The sequence below is a fragment of the Delphinus delphis genome, chromosome 14 (genome assembly GCF_949987515.2).
Source record: "Delphinus delphis chromosome 14, mDelDel1.2, whole genome shotgun sequence".
Taxonomy (NCBI): domain Eukaryota; kingdom Metazoa; phylum Chordata; class Mammalia; order Artiodactyla; family Delphinidae; genus Delphinus; species Delphinus delphis.
Genome location: NC_082696.1, coordinates 25668009 through 25691415, shown reverse-complemented (window position 1 = coordinate 25691415; position 23407 = coordinate 25668009). Strand labels below are relative to the sequence as shown.

General features: G+C 42.5%; 1 long non-coding RNA gene across 3 annotated transcripts in view; it reads right to left on the bottom strand.

Annotated features, from left to right (window-relative positions):
• Nucleotides 1-23407, bottom strand: part of LOC132437252 (uncharacterized) — a 64066-nt gene that overhangs the window by 28642 nt on the left and 12017 nt on the right. Inside the window, exons 2-3 of one of the 3 annotated variants that reach the window (XR_009521989.1) lie at nt 9358-9460; nt 1573-1960 (exon numbers count right to left, since the gene is read on the bottom strand). This is a non-coding gene — a long non-coding RNA (uncharacterized lncRNA). Of the gene's footprint in view, nt 1-1572; nt 1961-9357; nt 9502-23407 lie in introns of those variants that run through there. The other 2 variants (XR_009521988.1, XR_009521987.1) reach the window with 2 other exon arrangements.

The following is a 23407-nucleotide window of genomic DNA, read 5'->3' as shown; positions in this document are numbered from 1 at the left end:
CCACTGTGATCACAATACCATATCTAGAAAGCTGTTCACTTAGAGTCTGTTAGCAGAAACACACACACACACACTCCTTGAGGCCAAAAGACAGTGCCTGCTCCTCAGAGGGGCCTCTCCCTCTCTCTAATCTACCCACCCTCTTACCTCCCCTGCCCCCTACTGGAATTCCCTTCTGTGTTTTCTATTCCTAGATCCTTCCTCACAGCATCCTATATCCATCTTGGAGGCTCACTATGAGGGCCTCAAGCATTAACTTCAGGACTCTGAAGCAGGTCTTTGGGGGCTGAGGTAGTATCATGCTCGGGTGATGTGAATTTTTCGGAATGGAACAACAAAACAAAGTATGACACCAAAAACTCCTCTTCTTATATTGATGTCTCTAAAAAGAGCTAAAAATGATCCAGCACTTATCATATGCCAGGGACTATTCTAAACACTTTATATAAATTAACTAATTTGTTCCTTATAACAGCCTTCTAAGGTAGGTGCTATCATTTTCTTTTTCTTACAGAGGAAATTGAGACACAGAGTGGCTAACATCACAAAGCTACCTAGGAGGGCTGGGGTTCTAACCAGTGCAGTAGGGTTGCAGCATCATTGTTCTAAACCACTGACCTACACATTCTCACAGGGTGGGCTCTGTCTCTCTCTACCCCATCTTCCCAAAGATGCATTTCCCATCAGAGGTGAGGAGGAGAAAGAAGAGAGTTAGAGGAACAGCTATCCTGCCACAAAAATATAAATGTTATGCATACATCCCTGAAAAGAGATGGTGAAAGTGGGAAGAGAAAACCAGGCAGTTGAGGAAAGGGCCTGAAAATGTTTATATTAGGGAGTAAGGAAAAGAAGGGTGATGAATAGAGGAAAGAGAACAAAGAATATAAGGCTGATGAATAAAGGAGAAGATGGATGAGGTAGTGTTTTAGAAGTCAAGCACTTCAAGGAGGAGATATCCACAGTATCAAGTCTCTTCAATTCGGGGAAGAAAATTAAGTTCATACTTAACTTCAGAAAAGTGCTTCAATAGAGAACTTAGAAGCAGATTACTAGCAAAATGAGGGAGGAAGTATAAGCTGAAGGTACAGACAGTCTCTTTCACACATTTGACAGCAAACAGAAGTAGGCAAGTAGCGTGGTTGCTAGAGAAGACAGCAAGGTAAAGGGAAACATTTGCTTAATTTGGGAGACCTGTAAATATTGAAAGGTAGAATACAGGAAGCAAAAGGGGTGGGAGGAGAGTGAAGATGTGGGAAGGGAGAGAATAATGACGGGTGCAAACACCCTTCGAAGTTGAGCTGAGACCAAATAGAGCTAAAAAAGTGGTTTTTAAGCTGGGATGCATAAAGGAGTCATTTGGGAGCCTTCAAAACAGTCAAGGCCTGGATCCCACCTCCAGAGCTTCTGATTTAATTGGTCTGGGGGTGCCTGGGCAACAAAACATGTAATATTTCCTAATTGATTCTAACAGGCAGTCAAGTTTGGGAATTGCTGATCCAGGACTCAGAGACTACATCTTCTTTGAGTCTGAAAATAAGAACCAAGAAAACGATGTAAAGATAGATCATTTGAATTGAAGACAAGTTTAATTGACGAAACTCACACATGTTGACTTGGATCGTCTCAGTAAAAAAAAAAAAAAAAAAAAAAAAAAATTAAACAGGTGGTCTGATCATCTGTGGAGAGGGAAGAAGGAAGTTTGCAGACAGAGGCTCCTCAAATAGCCACTATGAGGGGAACACAGGAGAGGCTCCCGTAGCAAAGGAGTGATAGACAATATGCGATAGTGATGATGTTGTGCCTGGGTCTTGGTTGAGGCAGGACTTCACACAGATTGGTCTTCTTAAAGCTGGGCTTCATAGACTGATGGAGATGTACAGAAAGTTGATGGAGGGTGATCCATGGGCTCAGGAAGGTCAAAAGAAGAGGAAGTCAGTTGACGATGGAATCCAGTGTTGGGCTGTGGTTGGTTAGGAAACAAGTCGAGCAGATTTGGAGAGTGGGAGAGAAGACCAGTAAGGTTGTGGGTAGAGAAAGGAACATTCACAACTGAGATCCCAGTTGGAAAATAATCCTTCAGGATCTATAACTCTTAGGGCACATTAAAAATATTAAAAATGCACGTATCACGTGACCTCTAAAGTTCAAGGAAGTTTGGTGAAATGAACAGTAGACACAGATTCTCAGATCAGTCATTAGACAGAGCTCTGCCAACAACCAGTCCCTCTGTCCATCTTCAGGGCTCAGTGTACACTAGGAAGAGGCTTGCTGAGATAAATTCTCAGAACTTGTATACCTGAATCACTACATCAGCTTGTCAGGTTGCTTAGCTACACACATCACGCACCTATAAAAATATCTTTCCTTACCATGAGTTTCTTCCTGTGACTTCCCCCACCTCGAACATTTTTTTTATGTCTCCTCTCTCCTCCATACTCCCATCCCCGAAATGGCTGTAGCAATCTTGATATTAGAAGCAGGCACCTTAAGGGGAAAAACCTCAAGGTTCCCATTTGTTTTCTAGCATTAAACTAGCAAAAGAATTTACCGGTAATCTGTTTAAAGAGGTGGAGCCTTATTAAAATCAAAAACAAATGGCTCATGAGAAAGCTTTTGTGCACTTAAGTATAACTCCTTATTTGTGTCAGCCAAAAGTTGTACTGACTTATATTGTCCTGAATTTTAACCAAATTCCAGTATCACATCATCATTACCAGTTTCACAATTTGTACCCTAGAGTTTTCTTCTTCCTTTTTTCTTTTACTGAAAAGTTGAGTTTAAGGTAAAACTTCAACCTGCAAAGTGAGCAGGGCTATCTAGCCCTCTCTCAGCTGACTTGCTTGTTTCATTTGAAATGAAACTCACTTTTGCTCTTACTACTCCCTCCTTCTCTCCTCTCCCTTACTCTCATCTACTTCCTGGAAATGTCATTCAGGTCAGAGCTCTCATATGCAACATGAGATGGTTCTTATCTTCCAGACCAGGTGCCGAAGCATTTGGGACTACACAGTACGGTGACTGTAATGTTTAGACACAGGTGTGTGAGGGAGAAGAGTCTAATGACAGAATCTTCTATTTAATGCAGACTCTACAGAAATTTTGAGTTGCTTAGATACCAGTGAGTTGTATATAAGAGTAGAATATATATATGTGTACACACACACACACACATGCATACATACGTATATATACATGCATATCTCCATCACAGCAATTTGCAAATGAAATCTACTGAAATGCAAAGAAAACCTTATTTAAAAGTTACACTATTACTAACAGTAACCATCATGACGATTTATACTATTCAGTACACTTCCACATACATTTAGTATATGTTCTTCCTAGTAATCCTCAGAACTGTGCAGGAGGTGGTTGAACATTCGTTCATTCAAGTCAACCGTCCTATCTCGTGAGGGGGCAAAAGTCCAAACAGCCCCTTTGAGCCAAATGGACGGGGAATTTGAGCAAAGGCCAGGTATTTACAGAGGCTGATTGCATCCTGGGACTCAGAGGTCAAGAAGTGACATGCAAGGCACTCAGGAGTTTCTATCATAATTTAGGCAAATGATTCGCACTAGAGTGAACAGCACAAGATTTACAGAAACCTGACAGCTGGGCAGGGAGGATGCTAATTGAGAGCCGAGCCACCAGGTGGGCATCCCTGGGATTCATGACTGACAGCTTGCCGGAGCAACAGATCCTCACCTTGTCAAGGGAAAAGTATTCATGTTCAACAGCAACATATCTTGGGGACTCCCTCCCCCCATGCTAATAGTTGTCCTCTTTGTATCTGTTAATTGAGAAATACATAATGATCAAAATCAACCAGGAATCACTAAAGCGTTGAAATGGATTTATACTTCACTGATTCCAGCAGTACCGTGCCAGTTTTCAATGTATTGCCTCTCAGTTCCAAATTCCTTCCATAACTGCTCTGCGTACGTGAACTGTAACCTTTATGCATTTCTCCTTGACAGTGAGCACAATGCTAAACTTTGTTAGTGAGGGCTTGAGCTGGAATAACATTGCTGGGGGTGGGGGGGTCTTCCCGTCCTGGCTCTGGTGTGCTCAGTTCTGCTGCTTCTTGTTCCTGTTGCCTGATTGGCCTGTGGTGCCACGTGTGCCCCTGCCACATGCCCAGAGATACAGTTCCCCAGACACTATTCAGCCCCAGCCTGGGCTGTGACCTCCTTTGCACAGCCCTCCAATGTGGGCATTGCGTGCTCTGGGCCTCACAATGTCCACAGAGGCAACCTGGCTCCCTCCATGCACCTGCCAACCAGCTGCAGCTTGCCTATGTGCCAGAGGATTGCTCCCACTGTCTTCCCAACACATGCACCAAGCATTCCAGGTCTTACACTGTCTTAGTCAGTTCAGGCTGCTATAACAGAATACACAGACTGGGTGCCTTAAACAACAAACATTTATTTTTCCCAGCTCTAGAGGTTGGAAGTCTGAGATCAGGGTGCCCATGTGGTCAGATTCTTAGTGAAGTACTTCCTCCTAGTTTATGGGTGTCTAGTCTTCTGGCAGAGAAGAGAAAGAGAGGGAAAAAGAAATAGCTGTCTTCCTCTTTAAGGGTGCTAATCCCATCATGGGGCTACACCCTCATGACCTAATTACCTCCCAAAGGCCTCACCTCCAAATACCATCATATTTGGGCTTCAACATATGAATGGGGGGGGGATAAATATTCAATTCACAGCATGCACCTTCCCCACTCCTTTGCAAGCCCCCCCCCCCCAGCCTGTTCCCAGGCCCTGATCGGAGATTGCTCCCCGCTTGCCCAGGAGCTATGGACCAGCTCTGGTCCCAGCAAACAGTCGTCTTCTCCGACATCCAGTGGGCTACAAACACACCTTCTCCAGCAAAGCCTGAACCCCTCCTTCCAAGTTGTCCTCTCATGGGTACTTCCTCCGTCCTAGGATGCCCTTTAAAGTTCTTTTTACATCTTTATAGTTACTCTTCTATCATAGTTTGATAACTCTTTATGTTAAACACCCCCTGCTTTACATTACTGTGTGGTTTTTGTGTCTTGATTGAACCAAGATTGATACAAGTTCATTTGGAAAAGTAACAACACATATTTGTACGAGTTAGTCAATCTACAGACAATAGTTGCAATGTAAAAGAATTAACTTTCTTACAACTGCTACCTGAAATCTTCCAGGTATCCACAGTCACCCGGTAACCCTGGGCTAGAACTGGACAGATGGGCAGGAACAAAAGCAGAATCCCTGACATAGAAATGGAGCTGTTCAGGGAATGAGATGCATGGCCTGGGGTAGGGGGTGGGGCAACTGTGAGTGTTAGGGAACCATGCTGATTCTTGTGGTCAGCCTTGCCTCCTCTTCTTTATTGAGAATCTATGAATATCACAAAGACGAAATCTGTCTTGGATTGAAGGGGTGGGGAGAAGGGAACTGAGCCTATTCTAGGTCAGGATGGGTTCAGATGCTGGACTGGGTTGGAACACGCAGGTAGGAGAGGAGAGGCAACAGCAAACCCAAGAGTGAAGATCTGAGATAGGCCCGGGAAACGAAGGGCAGATGACACCAGCATTAATCAAGCACCTGTTTGACAGGCGAGGCTATAAAGCAGGGGGTACCAAGTGAACTGCTGGAGAGCACTCAGTTTACAGGTGAAACATGCATGATTGGAAAACAGGTCCTCTGACTCCGAAATAGGTTCCTCTTTATCACGCTGCCAATCCTATCAGAGCTTACTATTGGGAGCAGAATAGAAGGTTTCCATTATTTTCAATGATCTGGAACAGATTAAACAGCATAGAAATCATCTTTTTTTGGAAGGTATTTATGGAATTAATCTTTCAAAATATCCAAATCTGGCTTTAGGAGGATTACATTTTAGGAAATATTTTAAATTCCTCTTTGGTTTTCCACCTAATTGGTTTCTTTTGTTATTTTTTTGCTTTTTTTTTTTAAGCCATTCCTTGAGTCAATTTTGGTAATTTAAAATTCCTGCAAAAGAGCACTGATTTTATCTAAATATTCAATTTCTTTGCTTAATGTTATAAATACTATTTACTGCCTAAGTATCCTCTATATCTGTGGTTAAAACCCATTTCCCACATCAAATGGTGTTACTGTTTTCCTCCTTTTCTTCATGGTCACAGATACCAGGGATCTTTTCATAGAACCACCTCCATATTTTCCATGCCATTCCATTCCGCTGCTTGCTTGCTTTCTTTTTCTTTCATTCTTTCTTTCTTCTTTCTTTCTTTTTTTAATTTGATAGTAGGAGTGTTACAGGGAATCTCAGGTGCAGAGATAAGAGTTAATCATACTTCCTTCTTTATGACTCATTTTTACAATTGCTCTGTACAAGACTCTCTATTTCAATTCTTTTATTTATTTTTTTACTTTACTGTAATCCCTACCCCCGTTCCTTTCTCCTAAATAGACTTCTTCCAGTTCTTGGATCAGTGTGTTTTCTAGAAAAACATAATATCTTTTTTATTTATTTCACTCTGTAATTTTTAAACCTATCCATATTGTATGCTTATATTAGTTTCTTATTGCTGCCATAACAAATTATCTCAAATTCAGAAGCTTAAAACAACAAAAGTTCTTATCGTATGGTTCTGGTGATCAGAAGTTCAAAGTTAATATCAACTACCACCTTAAGTCACTGGGCTAACGTCAAAGCGTTGCCGGGGTTGGTTTTTTCAAAGGCTCTGAGGGAAGAATCTTGTGTCCTTGACTTTTTCGGCTTCCAGAGGCCACCTGCATTCCTGGGCTCATGACCCCTTCCTTACTTCATGCCAGCTTCTTGCTTCCTTCATTACATCTCCTACTCCTGTGATCCTACTGCCTTCCTCTGTTAAGGACTCCTGTTATTGCACTGGGCCCACCTGGGTAATCCAGGATACTCTTCCCCCACCTCAAGACCCTTAACATTACTTAATCACATCTGCACAGGTTCTGGGGATTAGAACGTGGCCATCCTTAGAGGACCATTATTCAGCCTACAACAGTCCTCATCTAATTCATCTCTTCTAACAGGTGTGTAGTATTCCATGTCATATATGCACCATCCTTAACTTATCCATGCCCCTAGGGATGGACACCTGCTAACATGGACATCTCTTCAATGAATATCCTCTAACACATCCCCTTAAGAATCTGTGTGAGACTTTCTCAATGCTATACAGAAGGAAAATGAGGGGTGGGAGGAGCTGATACAAATTACCAACCATCTGGAAGGGTACAAGGGCCTAGTGTGATATCAGTACAAATCCCATGTAAAGGTGTTTGCGGAAGTCCACCCTTGATAGGAGACCCGAAAACAATTTTCCCTAAAGGGCCAAAATTCCATGCCATAGCCCTGAGTTATACCCAGAAATGTTGCTAATTGCAGTATGTAGACAGGCCATTTCTCCAATATGTCTAGGTTGCTCTCCACCTGCAGTGCAAGGAGGTTCTTATTTCCCACACATCCCTGCTAACATGGTAATATCTGCGTATAGTCAGGCCATTCAAGATGGCTGTTCTCTTGCTCTGTGTACATCTCCTGCTCAACTGGCCCTGCTTGACACACATGACTATCCAATACTCTTTTATTTTTTTTTTTCCCCTGGCCGTGCCATGCAGCATGCGGGATCTTAGCTCCGCAACCAGGGAACGAACCCTCACGCCCTGAATTGGAAGCGCGGAGTCTTAACCACCGGACCGCCAATACGCTTGATTACAGGGCTTAATTAGTCACTGCCTACATGCTTGCCCCTGCCTCAGCTGCTGGTTTCCCTGGTAATTGATGGGCCAATCAGATGTCAATTCCGCCTATAAATGGTAGCCTCCTTCTCCCCCAGATAGTGCAAATGGTTGCCATGTTCTGCCTGGCGGTCTGCCGTTCACAGTGGGATGTCGCTCCAGGACCCTTCTGCTTCAGACCGGTAAGACCCTTGTCCAATGAACTGTTGCTGTCTTTGTCGCCATCTCTGGTCTCTTTCTTCAGTCTCAAGGCTGGGCAACTATAAGGCGTGCAAGCCTGCGGGGTGCGGCCCAACAACCTGATTTTCTAATTATTTACTTTTCTTAAGGGAGCTAATGTTTTCTCATTATTTTCATCAAGTTCCTATCGTGAGGTTAACCGTCTGTTGATATGCTTGTTATCCATTCTGCTTTCTATTTCTAGGAATCTTTACTCATTTTCTTCCAGGGTATTTCATTTGTGGTGGTGGTTGATGTTGCTGTTTTTATCCATTTGCAGGAATTCCTTGTGTTTTCTAGATTTATTACTTGTCAGTTATAAATATTGCAAATACCTTCTCTCAATATACTGTGCATCTCAGCTTTTCTATGTTGCCTTTTATTTAGCAGGAGTCTTTAATTTTGACATAGTCAAGCTCATTAGCTTTTTACCTTAGAGTATGAGTACTTGCCTTCTAACTCACTAATTTCTACATTTATTTTCATTTCTTCCTTTCCCTTGTTTTTTGTTTGCTCTGTCTTTTTTTCTCGAGTATCTTGAGCTAAATGTCTACATAATTTTCATCTTTCAGTTTTTTAATTTAATCAGTGGATATTAGTTAATATTCCTTTGGTGAGAGATGTTTTTGAACTTGACAAATTTTCAAGTAAATTTTTAATGTATTTTGCTTCAATCTTTAACCAAAATATTTTTCTGCTTTGAGCTATTTCCCATCCAGTACTTTGTAGATGTTAGGTGCATTCACAAAAAAGGTATATTTTATTATAGCTGGACTAAATTAAATATATTACTGGAAATTGCAGTCTGCATGTCATAAAGAGGAAAAGTAAGGTATCCATTAGCAAGTGAAAAGAAACTGCAAGCGCAAACCAAGCCCAGCCCTTCCTATCTTAATTTCCTTCTCTCAGCTGTTAAATTTTAAAACTTGGGATTGTTTTGAGATGTTGATTTTTACTTTACTTGTTTGTATGACGATGGTGATTTGCGGGAACACTTGAAATGCTTTGTTATGGAAACAGTAAGATTAGAAAGGGAAATTGAAAGTCATTTTGTCAGTTCATTATTATCATACAATTTTTTAATTATTGCAATGAGGATAAACTAATTTATACAGAACCTATATTTTCAGCCAGTGCAGCATATACAAACTGCAACTTTAGAAAGCAAAAGAAATATAGAAGCTGAACTATATTTTATTCACTTGTTCAACAAATGTTAAAGGCCTACCACGTGACACTGTTCTGAACACTGGGAATACACCAGTTAACAGGGTAGACTAGATCCGCAGTCTAATGGAGCTTTTGAGTGAGAGAGGCTGTGATAAAGAAATAAACAAGGTAATTTTAATACAGGTATTTCCCAGGAAAAAGATAAAACATGATGGCATATGAGCCAATAACTTACCTGATAAGAAGCAGGCACCCATCCACATGGAGGTCACCTCGTGGAACATCTGGGTGGAGCCACAGCAAATGCATATGAGCCCAACGACGCCCTTCTCTTCTTCCTCCAAAATGCAGCAAGAATCAGGCTTATTAGCGTGGACAGCTAGAAATGAGAGAAACTGTTCCACATGCCTGTTCATCACAAAATTCATCGCACAAACAGGATTGAGTGTTACACTCTTCTCTTGTGATGAGACATGCAACAGGGAGAAGTCATCCTTTTGCAGGAAGGCTAATTTTGGAAAAATGTTTATGGATTGTTTTCTTGGAGAAGAGTGGGGAGAAATAGGTTCAGATATCCATAAGGATAGACTTCTCAGCCAGTAACCACCATTTCACAGGGAAGTCAGAAGGGTAACCACAGCCCAGCTCTCAACACACAAATTCAAACATCCCAATTCAGCATGTTTCTTCCACCCCAAACTTTTCATCCAACCAGAGGAGTTCCTTCTCAGTCCTTCCCCCTCCAATTTCCATCCCAGGTAGCTCTAGGCTTTCACATTCCAGGATATTTCCCCAGGCATCTATATCTCTTCTGTTTCTTACCAGAACAATTGATATCCACCCTATCCAACATCCTCTTAACTCCTAGGCTTACATCGAGACCTCAGCAAAAGAGACGGCCCCTTCAGATACTAAGGGCACCCATTAGAAGGCAATGACAAGGACTTCCCTGGTGGTCCAGTGGTTAAGACTCTGCTTCCACTGCAATGGCTGTGGGTCTGATCCCTGGTTGGGGAACTAGGATCCTGCATACCACGTGGTGTGGCCAAAAAAAAAAAAAAAAAAACACAGGCAGTGACAAGTTATAAATGAGACCAAGACCCCTTTAAAATTCTGTCTCCTATTGTGATTTGGCATTCTACCATTTTCAATAACAATTGTTTTGTGTTGTGTGTTGTATGTGTTGTTCAGGTTTTAGAAGCTACATAACCAGCATGTATTACAGTAACTTCATGGTACTGACAAGCGTCTGTACAAATTTCGTTAACTGAACTGGTTCTGAAGCTGATTCATTGTGGCTTTCCTTGACTGACCTTATAAATTACTTAATTTCAACATATAGTCTGTCTCACGGTGCTTCCTAATTTCTTAAGACAACTAGTCTGAAGATAAGATGGAAAAGAAGACCATATTTACAGTAGCATCTAAAAAGATAAAATACCTAGAAAAAGATGTTTTAAATGTGCAACTTCATGTGAGGAAAATTGTAAAGCCCTCCTGAAGAACCTAACAATAGACTTTGCAGGGGTTCAGAGCATACCACCCTAAAATATGCCACTCTGATGTAAGGATTATTCTGAACTAAAGGCAATTGAAAAGAAGCAGACACACACACACACACACACACACAAAACATTTCTGCCCTCCCTTCCTCTACCAAGAAAGGCAGGACAATTTTTTTTTTTTTTTTTTGCGGTACACGTGCCTCTCACTGTTGTGGCCTCTCCCGCTGCGGAGCACAGGCTCCGGACGCGCAGGCTCAGCGGCCATGGCTCACCGGCCCAGCCGCTCCGCGGCATGTGGGATCTTCCCAGACCGGGGCACAAACCCGTGTCCCCTGTATCGGCAGGCGGACTCTCAACCACTGTGCCTCTAGGGAACCCCAGGGCAGGACAATTCTCAATCAACAGAGACAACTTTAGACTCTTATCAGCCCAGAGAAATCTACATAACAAATCTTACTAACTAGTCCTCATCTTCCATTGGTTTCACACATGTATCTACCTTCCCACAGTTTACAAGCCCTTAAAAACCTAAACCCCTTATCCTTTGTCTTGTCACTTCTTAACAAATGTATTGCTCTTTTGCTAAGATACTATGTAAGCCCCAGTTCTAACCACCTCTTTGAGTTATTCATCACTGATGAGTACAGCATGTGTTAATAAAGCGTTTTTTCGGGCTTCCCTGGTGGCGCAGTGGTTGAGAGTCTGCCTGCTAATGCAGGGGACACGGGTTCGAGCCCCGGTCTGGGAGGATCCCACATGCCGCGGAGCAACTAGGCCCGTGAGCCACAACTACTGAGCCTGCGCGTCTGGAGCCTGTGCTCCACAACAGTAGAGGCCACGATAGTGAGAGACCCGCGCACCACGATGAAAAGTGGCCCCCGCTTGCCACAACTAGAGAAAGCCCTCGCACAGAAACGAAGACCCAACGCAGCAAAAATAAATTAATTAATTACTAAACTCCTACCCCCAACATCTTCTTAAAACTAATAATAATAATTGGAAGAAATCTTATAACTACATCAGCCACCTAGAAATTCAAGAACTTCCTCAAATATTAAAAATAAATAAATAAAAAATAAAGTGTTTTTTCTCTTGTTAGTCTTTTGTCGGTCTCATTGCAGGGCCCCAGCTGAAGAACCTGGCAGTTAGAGGGGAGTAGTTTTTCCTCCCCTAGAACTTCAACGTATATAAAGACATATCTTAGATATCATGGATAGAAAGACTCAATAAGGAAGAGGTGCCAGTTCTCCCAAAGTTAACTTCTAAATATGGCGTTATCTGCCCCAAATAACACCATAAAGTTCATGTGGAAAAATAAATTTAAATAGCTAGATAAACTAAAAGAAGAAAGAATGTGGGAGATTCAGTTTACCAGATATTAAAACTCACCACAGAGTCTTAATAACTACATGTCTGGTTGGTACATAAATAGACCCGTAGATTTGAAGAAAATTTTAAAAGTAGACACACATTCAGTAATATAGTGTATGATAAAGATGACATCTATATCAATAGAAAAAAGATGGCTCTTTAAATTAATGGGACAACTTGTCCACCTAAAGAAAAGATAAAATAAAATTGGATCTATACCTCACATTATACATAGGGATAAACCTTCAATTAGAGCAAGTATTTAAAAGTATAATGAAGTTTTTAAAAATCACAGAAGACAACGTAAGTGAATTCCTTGCTAACCTTGGAGTAGGGAAGTCCCTTATATGACTGAAAATTCATGTCATAAAATCAAAGACGATAAACTACATATGTATTTTAAAATCCATTAGCATGACAAATACACCATAAGCAAAGTAAATGACAAAATAGTAAGCTGGAAAAAAATTGCAAATCCTATAAATGACTAATACTGTTCTCCTGAATAGATACTGAACTCCTAAGGAGCTCCCAGGAATAAAGAAGATTAGGAAGAACCCAACAGAAAAACAGGCAAAGCACATGAACAGACATTTCATAGAAAAATATTCATAGCCAAATGGAATACAAATTAATATGAGAAATACAAATAAAAATGCCATTACTTTACCATGAAGAGAAAAATGGTGCAGGCCCTGTGCAGGGGACTCTGGCACTACTTGCCAACATGACAGGTTCTGTGATCCTTAGACCTGGCAATCCCACACCTGAGCATCTTTCTTACAGTTACATCTGCACACATAGTAAATGAAAACGTGCAAGACTACTTATTGTGACGGAGTTTGGATAGGACCCAAACAAAACATGGCATATTTACAAAATCAATCCTATGCAGCTGTAAAAAAATAATGAGCAACTTTTCTGCACTGATGTACAGAGGCATTTGGGCTGTCCTGTTAAGCAGAGAAAACAGCATGCAAAACTCAATACGACGTGGGCTGCATTTTTGTGTAACAAAATGAGGAGGATGGGTAACAGTATATTTTGTTCTATCTGCGTATGTAAAAAGACCTGTTGGAAAGGTAAATACGCCAACAAACCAAAAGTAGTGCAAAGAGTGGGAAGTGAGAGAGGATAGGACAGATGGGAAGGAACAGATGTGAAGTGGACTTCTTTGTGTGTACCTTTTATATCATTTTGATTTTGAACAGTCTAAATGTATTAGCAACTTGGAAAAAAATAGAGTGTTATTTGAAACAAGAGGGTTTTTCATTGCAAATGAGACAGTTCTTTAGTTTCCATACTTTACAACATGACTTTTCAGCTGTTTTTTTCTTTATGGCAAGAGTCATGGTGGATAATTACACTTAATCTCAAAATATCCCCCTCCCTACACACTCATGCTGTATCCCCGCCAGTCTCTCCGCCTGCCCACCATGTCCCCACTCAATCGATGAGGGCCTTCACCTCCCAGCCTCTGACGCCAGCTGTGTTCACTCCTTCATCAGATTTGTGTTCAGTTTGCAGCAAGCTGGGTCCAAAGCATTAAAAGCCGTCACTCCCATATATGTCCATGATATGATGAAAAAGAAAAGAAAGCTTCAGTGTAACCAAAATACTTCGACAGTGACTTAGAATAAAATTGTGAAGTGAGGATTGTCCTTGATTCACTTCTCTCTCCCATTCTAAGGACCACCTGCCACACTGCGCTGTCTTCTTCCCTGGGATGCTCAGCTCCTACCTGGTACCCAGCGCCTTCCCATGAAGAAGAGCTCCAATGGGTTGAGCCCCACATAAGGTAGCTGTTATTTATCATGTACTCATTTATTCTCTCCCTACCTTATTCCAGCTAGTGCTTTAGAAAGATGGTAGGATTACTTTCCACTTTTTTATGGAAATAGAACCTGAGGCCCGGAGAACTAAGTAAATTCCCATTATCCCAAGAACTTCAAGTAGCGAAATCAGGACTGGAATCTAGGTACACCTCATGCCTAAACTTGCCTCTCTTGCCTGACCTGTATACACACTATCCCTGTGTCTTCCTCATGGAGCAAGGAAGATTTCTCTCTCTCTCCCTCTGTCCTGTCCAATATTCCTAGGGAGCTATCGCTGTGGAAATCAATCTGATAAATTAAATGTGCTCTAATGATAAGGGCCAATAAGGGTTAATAATAGCCTGTCATACATAATACCTAAGGTTTATTGAGCACTTACTGTGGGCTAGTTAGTCACTGAGCAAAATGCTTTATTTATGCAACATTATAATCTTTACTAGATTTTTAAGAAGTGGACATTACTATTCCCTTCATTTTACAGATGAAGACATTTAGACTTAGAGGACAGGGACGTTCCCAGATTATTGTTAAGAAGTGGCAGAGCCTGGATGGGACCAGATAGGACATTTTGAAACTGGGTGCTTGGCCATCACACAGGTCTGCCTCTCTTGTTCATCCCTCCAGAGACACTTGTAACTGAAGGAAACAGTCTTGGCTGAAGCACAGATTTAATCGCAAGAAATAAATCTGAAATAGTGACCTCCTAATGTCCAGCTGGGAGATACTTGATACATGAAGGAGCTTTCTTAAGGACTTTCCCAGCTCTTCCAAATATGCATACTTCCTCTGTAGGCCAGTCTTGGCTCCCCTGAAATCAACCCGAGTTGAGTTTTTATACTGAATCAAAATAAGACTATGTTTCTCCTTAGGTCTCAAGGGATTCGTGGTATATGCGTCCAAAGAAATCACATCCACAACTCAACAAGTTGCATCCCTACAACATCTGGCCAGTCGGCAGCTTCCAGGGCCAGTTACTCTAATTTTTCAGCCCCAAACCCTTTCTTCCAGCTCTAAGTGTATTCTCCCGTAGTCAGAGAGGGAAGGCGAAACGCATTCCCAGGCAAGCATTTTCTCAAGAATGTTCCGGGGAACTTTATGTCCATAAGATGCTTTGTCCCCTCCCCAAAGTGTGAGTTAAGCCGTTTGGGAACGATGGACCTGCACCACACATACATTTTTTCTCACTGGAATTAAACTACACTTACCTCACACACAAAAAAAGGAAGGAGTGGTGGGAGAATCCTTTATATCCTCTATTTCTCTTCCTCCATTTCAAACTAGACTTGGTCTCCACCATCAAAAGAATAGAGAGGGGCTTCCCTGGTGGCACAGTGGTTGAGAGTCCGCCTGCCGATGCAGGGGGCGCGGGTTTGTGCCCGGGTCCGGGAGGATCCCGCATGCCGTGGAGCGGCTGGGCTCGTGGGCCATGGCCGCTGGGCCTGCGCATCCAGGGCCTGTGCTCCGCAACAGGAGAGGCCACAACAGTGAGAGGCCCACATACCGCAAAAAAAAAAAAAAAAAAAAAAAGAATAGAGAGAATAGAGAAACAAAGACATTAATTCTCTACTGTTGTGATTCCATAAGCCCAGCAATATTGTTAAAGGTAGTTTCCCTCCTTACAAGCAACTACTGTTATTTGAAGGGTCATTGTGACTGTATACTGTTTTTTGCCTTTTTCAAGTCTCTTTAGAACAAACCATTCTCCTGTATGGTTTTATTGTTTATATATCACCTATATATAAACACATCATCTACGGCTGCTTTCATGGTACAACAATAGAGTTGAGTAATTGGGACAGACACCATATGGCTCACAAAGCCAAAAATATTTACTATCTGGCCCTTCACCCAAAAAAGTTGACCAACCCCTGCTTTAGAACTTCACTGCCTGCAAGACATAACCCCACTCTAGTGGTTAAGGATTTTATGCTGGAGTCAAAGCAAGAATTCCAACGAGAATTCAGTGCCGCAGCTTTGTTGGTCGTGCTCTTAGCCAAGTTTCTTAACTTCTTCTAAACGTCAGCTTCTTTATCTATAGAACAATATCTGTAAGAACAGCACCGGCTCCTGGGGTTGTAAGGATTTCGTGAACTACCCACCACATGTAGACACAAACTATAGTACTTGACACGAAGCAAGTCCTCTAAAGGTATTAGCTATTATTATCAATATTATGGTTGATATGATTATTGATATTCTGGTTAAGATTTACAGGCCTGTGAGCATAATTAAGAATCTGAGAAGAATTTTAGGAATAGAAAATTTTTCTTTGTTTACCATTTCTCAGATTTCTATGACCAGAGAGTGCCTTGTCAGAGACAATGCCCGACCTTAAGGCATTCGTACGAAGAGTCTGTCCTCCTTCAGGTCCTGCCTCTCCTCCCTTACATCTCTCACCTCTCACTCTTTTTCCTTCTGTGGTCTGGATCTACCTGTGAAGTGCTTAATGCTTCAAACCTCAGCGTTTCCTCACCCCTCATTTCCAGCAAACTGTACTTATCCTGCCACTCCATTCGTTGGGGATCCAGCTCTCAGCTAATTGAAAGCCAGCCAGTGCGATAGATGAGCTGGTCCTTGCTAACATATTAGTGTCTGAGGATGTTACCTCTTTGCATTCTAATGGGGCCTTTGGACATGTAATGCCTTGCCCAAAGCAATCATTCTAATCAATCTGGGAACTTCAGGCACTGGGACAGTCAGCTAAGGAAGAGATGTTAGGGCAAGGAACCATTTGGCACTCTTCCAATTCACAGTGTATATCTGTTGTCTATAAATAAAATGAGTCTAGGATAATTGCCAAAGGAATACTTGGGCATTTGTTCTGGTTAGGGCAGCTAGGGAAGAGATCTGGAAACAAACACTCATCCTCACACAGATGCTAATGACACTTCACCAAGCCTCCCTGAACTGGATCACTGGCTTCATCGTTATCTCACCCATGCTTTTCTCCCCAGCATCATGTTCCATCCTGAGGTTGCAGGCCCTGGAAGGGAGCCAAGATCTGGGATGGGAAGAGGAGACAGCTTCCCTCTGCAGTCAACTCTTGGCGTTCTAGACATAAGAACACCTAATCCAAGCTGGGCTTTCTTCCGGGAATTTGAGCTTTGGTGGTAATCCCAGGTATGGACGTTCCAGAGATGAGGAAACCAAAACTCGGAAAAATTAAGTATCTGCTCAAGTTTCAACAGGCAGTAAAGTGGTAAGTCTTGAATTCAAATTCAAATCTCTTAGACTCCAAAGCCCCTTCTCTGTCTACTACACACACTACCTCTTGAAAAAGACGGTTTTAGCCACCACTGAGAAGTAATGAGGCTCTTTCACCACCTCAAAAATAGAATTTAATAACATAGGCAGAATAAAAAAAAAAGAAAAAAGAAAAACAAATAATAACATAGGCACTTCTTTAAAGTGGGCCATGCTCATCCAATTAATTCAACACTTTATTATAAAAATCTTACCCAATTCTTATAGCACGCACTGCTCTAGAATGAGCAAAGAGAATGGACATGCCTGCCTGTCCTGCATCAGAATACTTTATAAGTTCATCTTTCCACATCTGTGCACCTATGCTAGATGGAGACCTCCTTTGCCCCTGGAGCTTCCAGACTCTGAAAGCGCAGCCTGGGCCATATTTTCTTTCCTTCTCTCCTATAGGTGAGCAAGTAAACTATTTCTGTTTACATAAAATTTCTCTTATGTGTCCTTGTTGGATGGGCCTGACCTAGGTTTTTAAAATAACATAGTCTGAAAGAGGGGGATGATAGATATCAAATGATATGGTACTTGTTTTCCATTGGATAGATTTTAAAAAGTGATGTTTTAAAAATCTATTGTTTATAATATGTAAGAAATTACATCCCTTGCCACTGTTTAAGCTTGTGATGACAAATTTCAGAATGTCAAGCTGAAAATATGCATGGCAGTAGTTAGTTTTTCAAGTAATTTTAAGGGATCAAAGTAAAGATGTTTGAAGATCAATACTGTAAGAGGATGGATACCTATGTTAACCCCCAGGACTGGGCAAGGGAACGAGGAGGAGTAGTCAGAGGATTGGCTGGAGGAGGTGGTGGGTAGGAAGTCTTGAAGGGCTAGGAGTAAGGGTGGTCACCACAGTGGAGAGGGGAAGAAGTTTCTGGGGAGGGTGGGGGAGGGACCAGTATGTGCCAAGGCTCAAAGACAGGAGAGAGCCTGGCGTATCTGGATATGACTGGCACGCAGTTTCAACATAGGCAAGTGGTAAAAAAATGAGACTCAGAAGGATGGTGGGGATTCACATAAGGAAAAAAAAACCTACCCTAGCAATACCTTTTTATGCACTTCCTTTGTCATGATTCTGGGCTCTGGGTAACGGTTGAAATGGACTTGAGTCCAATGAACCTGGCACTGAATCCCAGCTCCACTCCTCTTACCTGTGAGAAGTTGGACAAATGATCCTCTAGGTCTTTGCTTCAGTATTTGTAAAAAAGAAAATTAAGAGTACTTACCTCATAGAGCTGCTTTTAAAATTAAGTAAGATACACATGTAAAACATGTGGTACAATGTCTGATATATAATAAGCACTAATAAATATTGGCTATTATTTATATTATTATTTCTAAAACTGTACTTAAGTCTGATCCAATCATTCCCCTGCTTAAAATCCTTGGGTTCTTTCCTTTTGCCTTCAGGATAAAAGTCCAAACTCTCTAAAGCTATCTGAAGCTTCCCCCTCCCTGTGTCTCAGTGGCAACACCTACGCAGGTCACTCCCCAGAACCGGAGTGAGAGAAGTAATAAAGTAATATCACCATGAGCAACTTAAGCTGTCACAGATAATGTGGAACTAAAGGACCTAGTGATGCCCTCTAGTCCAGGAAGTCAGGGAATCTATCCCCGCGTTCAGCTCTGTCCCCCACCATCACCCTGCTGTCCCAGCTCTGTCCCCACCACCTCTCTACTGTCCTAGCTCATGCTTCTACAGTGTGGTTAGTGCCTCAGGGTGTCAAATATCTGATGAACCTATATTAAAATGATGCAGAGAAGAGGCAACACACTCCAGTTCTCAAATGTCAAGCCTTTGTGGAGGGATACTCAGTACAGTGAAATTGAGAGAGGGAAGTTAACCAGTGATTTTGAAATATGTGGTGGGAATTGCCCCAATCTAAATATCTTTTAGTTCCTTTTTATCACTTTTTTTCTATTTTATTTTATACTGTTTGAAAGAGAAGTTTCTCGGATGGGAGCGGGAGGCTTGGGAGGGGGGCCATCATCACGGGCTGTATCCTAGTTTTCAGCGCTCCCTCCCCGATGTCTTGTCTCTGCTGGCAGGGAGGAGGTTAGCAGGTTTGTGTCACCAATGGCTAGAAGGCCTGGAAGCTAGCATTTGCAATGTTCTGACTCTGATCACAGCTCTGTGTGTATTCCCTCAGGGGGCAGAACTCATTACTTCTGCCCCAAAAGCCTCATATCTCACCCATGACCCCTAGACTATGACACAAAAAAATGGAGAGATAGAAAACACATTTCAAATACATCTTATATAACTTATCGAAAGAAACGACTATCTGATTAACTGAGACAGGTAAGGGAAAAAGAGATATCTAGGAAAATTCCCATACCTCTAGCTTCCATGACTAAGTGGATGGCTATACCATTCACTGAGATAGGAGTTACGAGTTAAGGGTTTTAACTTATAAGCTTTAGGTCCCCGTGAGATGGTTAAATGGAGATGGTCAGTAGGCAGCTAGGTCTACGGGTCTGAAGACCAACGTGAGATCAGGGCTGGAGGTATAGACAAGGTTGTAATTAAAGCTGCTGGCTACTAATGAGCTTGCCCAGGTAAAATAAACAATGCTAAGAAAAGAAGAACAAAGGCAGACCCCTAGGAAATTGCATCATTTAAAGATAAGAGGCCACAAAACAACTGACAGAGGGTTAGAATGAAAACCAAAGAGAATGTTATCTGAGCAACTAATGGAAGACTTTTTTTTTTTAAAGGAGGACATGGTTAACTGAGTTGCATGTAAAAGAGGTCACAGACAGGACTCACTCATTCATTCACTCATTCATTCAACAGATATTGAATGTCTAATCTGTGCCATAGATTGTTCTAGACGCTGGGCACAAAGGTAACTATGAAACCCTCTTGCTGGCAGGGAACTTAGTGTATTGAGTGAGACAGAAAAGAAAATAGACAATTACAGGGCTTCCCTGGTGGCGCAGTGGTTGAGAGTCCGCCTGCCGATGCAGGGGACACGGGTTCGTGCCCCGGTCCGGGAGGATCCCACGTGCCGCGGAGCGGCCGGGCCCGTGAGCCATGACCACTGAGCCTGCGTGTCCGGAGCCTGTGCTCCTCAACAGGTGAGGCCACAACAGTGAGAGGCCCGCATACAGCAAAAAAAAAAAATAAAAATAAAAATAGACAATTACAACATCAAATATAATAAATAAGTGGGGGTGTTATGAGGTGACATGGATGCATCAGGGCCTTAGGGACATCACTTTCAGTGGAGAGACAGAGACAGATACAAGGCTGTGCAGATGTGGCATTCAAGGGACTTGGTTCTCAGCAAACAAGAGACCTAGGGTGATAACAGCAGATGGACAGGGATGGGGAGAGGTGTTATTTTTGAAGATAGAAACAATTTGGGTTTATTCAAGAAAGGGAGAGATTAGAGATCAGAAATAAAAAGGGATTCACTGGTCTGCAAGGTGTCTGGGGAGAGTGAGGAGGCCGAGAGAAGGGTTTTGTGGGGTGGGAAGGACTGGAGTCCAGAGTCAGGTGGACAAAGTAAATTTGTAGATAAGGAAAGCCTGTCTTTCATGGAGATAGCTATCAAGAAGAGGACGAGGGGGCTTCCCTGGTGGCGCAGTGGTTGAGAGTCCGCCTGCCGATGCAGGAGACACGGGTTCGTGCCCCGGTCCGGGAAAATCCCACATGCCGCGGAGCGGCTGGGCCCGTGAGCCATGGCTGCTGAGCCTGGGTGTCCAGAGCCTGTGCTCCTCAACGGGAGAGGCCACAACAGTGAGAGGCCCGCGAACCGCAAATAAATAAATAAAAGTAAAGAAAATAAATTTAAAAAAAAAAAGAAGAGGACAAATGGATGGAGGGATGCATGCAGGGATAGAAGTGCAGATAAACTTTGGAACCAGAATGACAGATTTTTAAGTACTAGAAATGATCAATTAGCAGAGAGGATTATTAATCTCATCTTTCCTTCCACACATATACAAACAAAATAGTAAGTAAAAGGATTTACTTGAGTGAGCAACCTCAAAGGCCTTTCAAAGAATCTGGTAGATTTTGCTGGAAATATTTTAATCATCAGCCTAATACATGGGAACTGGGTTTGTGGGGCTCTGCTGGGAAGTGCTCGAAGCCTGGGCCACAGTCCACAGAGGAGAGGGGAGCGCTTTCTGACATCAACAGCTGTGAGGCACAAAGGTCACCAGGCCCTCGGAAGCAGTACATCCATTTCCTCCCCACAGTTTCCTCTGTAACACTACACTCAGCCTCTGCCCTGGCTGCTTCACTGAAACCTGTCCCTGAAGGTCACCAATGACATCTTTATTGCTAATTCAAATGGCCTTTTCTTCCACCTTTTTGTCATCATCCCCCAGAGTCTATTGTTTATCAAAGTCCTTTCAGTGACGGCTGCCACAGTTGACCTCTTTCGGAAACTCTCTCCGGCTTCCATGACACTGCACTACAGTGATTTCCCCCCCTCTGTGTGAGTAAAGGGTAATTCCTAGAGGATGGAAAAATAGAGTTGACGGTGTAATTTGGCGAAGGATGGATCTGTGTTAGTATTACAGACAAAGTTCTCACAATGGGCATCAGGCCCAGCAAAATCTGCCCTCCTACCCTGCGCACGTCCACTCACCCACTCACCCCACCCCAGCCACCCTGTTCCTGCCGTTCCAGAAACACACCAGGCACAGCTCCCCTTCGCCACTACTCTCCCCAGGCTGTTCTTCCCTTTGGTGTCCTCCTGGCTAACTCCTTCACCTCCGTAACGTGTGATTACTACATTTGAGAATATTCAGTTCTGCTCTCAAAGATGGGAAAAACAGTGGGATGGATAAAACTCCTAAGATATGTTAAATACGCTAAGTAAATATCCTATGAGATATGCTAAAGCTAGACGTAATGAGTGAAATATATGATTTTCAAAGCATGGAATCATCAAGAGTGTTATTTCTATAAAGAAAGGGATGGAAGGACTAAGCAGTAGGTCCTGATCGTGCCACCTCCAGGCTGACAGCCGTGTTATCTCAAATTGACGACCCCACTCTGACTCCACGTGTTTTCCGCCCAAGAGAACCAGGAAAAGCTTGTGCTGTTCAACAGGCTTATTATATGAGCTGCAGCTTTAGACCAAGAGTGCTTGGCCTTGAGTCTCTCTGATAGAGCAAGCGTGTGTTGGTCCCCAGGCTTCTTCTCTCTGCTGAGCTTCTGGGTTAGGTTCAAGTCTGGTCCTATAACTTTACTATCAGTGAGAAGGCTGGTGTTTGTGTGTGTGTATGTGAGAGAGAGAGAGAGAGAATATATTAACGTTGCACAACTCGGGATTCATCTAACGTGAGCCTTCTACCTGCTTATACAACATCCTAAGTATGTTAACCTATACCATCTCTTTCCTCTTGCTACTCTCCCTGTGTTATGTTGATTTAATAATCTGCATGATTTGAGTATCTTAATTTGGCCTGTGAGCCTTTCTGTTCCATAACAGAAGAGCTTGACTGGTACTTGGATGTTCCTACGGCATTAAGGTCATTTCCCACAGCAACCTCTTTCAAGTCTTTGTTTAAATGCCACCTTCTCAAAGAGGCCTACGCTGAACACTCTACTGAAAATTGCAATCCCCATTGCCAGCCCCCTAACTCCACTCTATTGTTTTTTTTCCTTAGCAGATATCGTTTTCAAACACATATAATTTACTTATGTTTTCTGTTCATTGCTTACTGTCTATCTCTGCCACTAGAATATAAATCCTCCTGCTCTTTTTCTGTTAGTGATAGTCGACATTCATTAACACAGTGCCTAGAACATAGTGGAAATATCAGTTGCTGGGTTGAGGTGTCACAGACTAGGCACAAGTAGAAGAGGTGGCAGCAGTGCTGGGGTACACAGGTTGGTGCTCACAGTTTACAAAGATGTGAAAGTCCACATCAACTCCAGCACTGAACAGCAACAACGGTGGAAGGTTTATCGTGCACGGCTCCTGGAGAAAGCTACACAACTAGGGGTGATCACAGTGGGGAAGACAGGAAGGAAAGGACACTTTAATAATAGTCCTTGGATATATGGAAAGATGTCGAATGGAGGATTAGCTCTTGTCTCCCATTTCTAGTGGATTGTTAGAAGAAAAAGTCAATTTTCATTGGTTTTATCAGATTAAATTTTGAGAACACCCTTTTCTAAATTTAGGTGCAAATTCCACTGCTGAGAGGGGCTAAGCAGATAATTAGGTGAAGCAAGAGGAGGTAATAGATTAGGGTGTGGTGTGGGTTTTGCTGAACTGGAGAGCCCAGAGCCCATTAAAGACAGCGACCCCTCCTTGGCTTCAGCAAAGGGTTGAGATACAGGAATGTA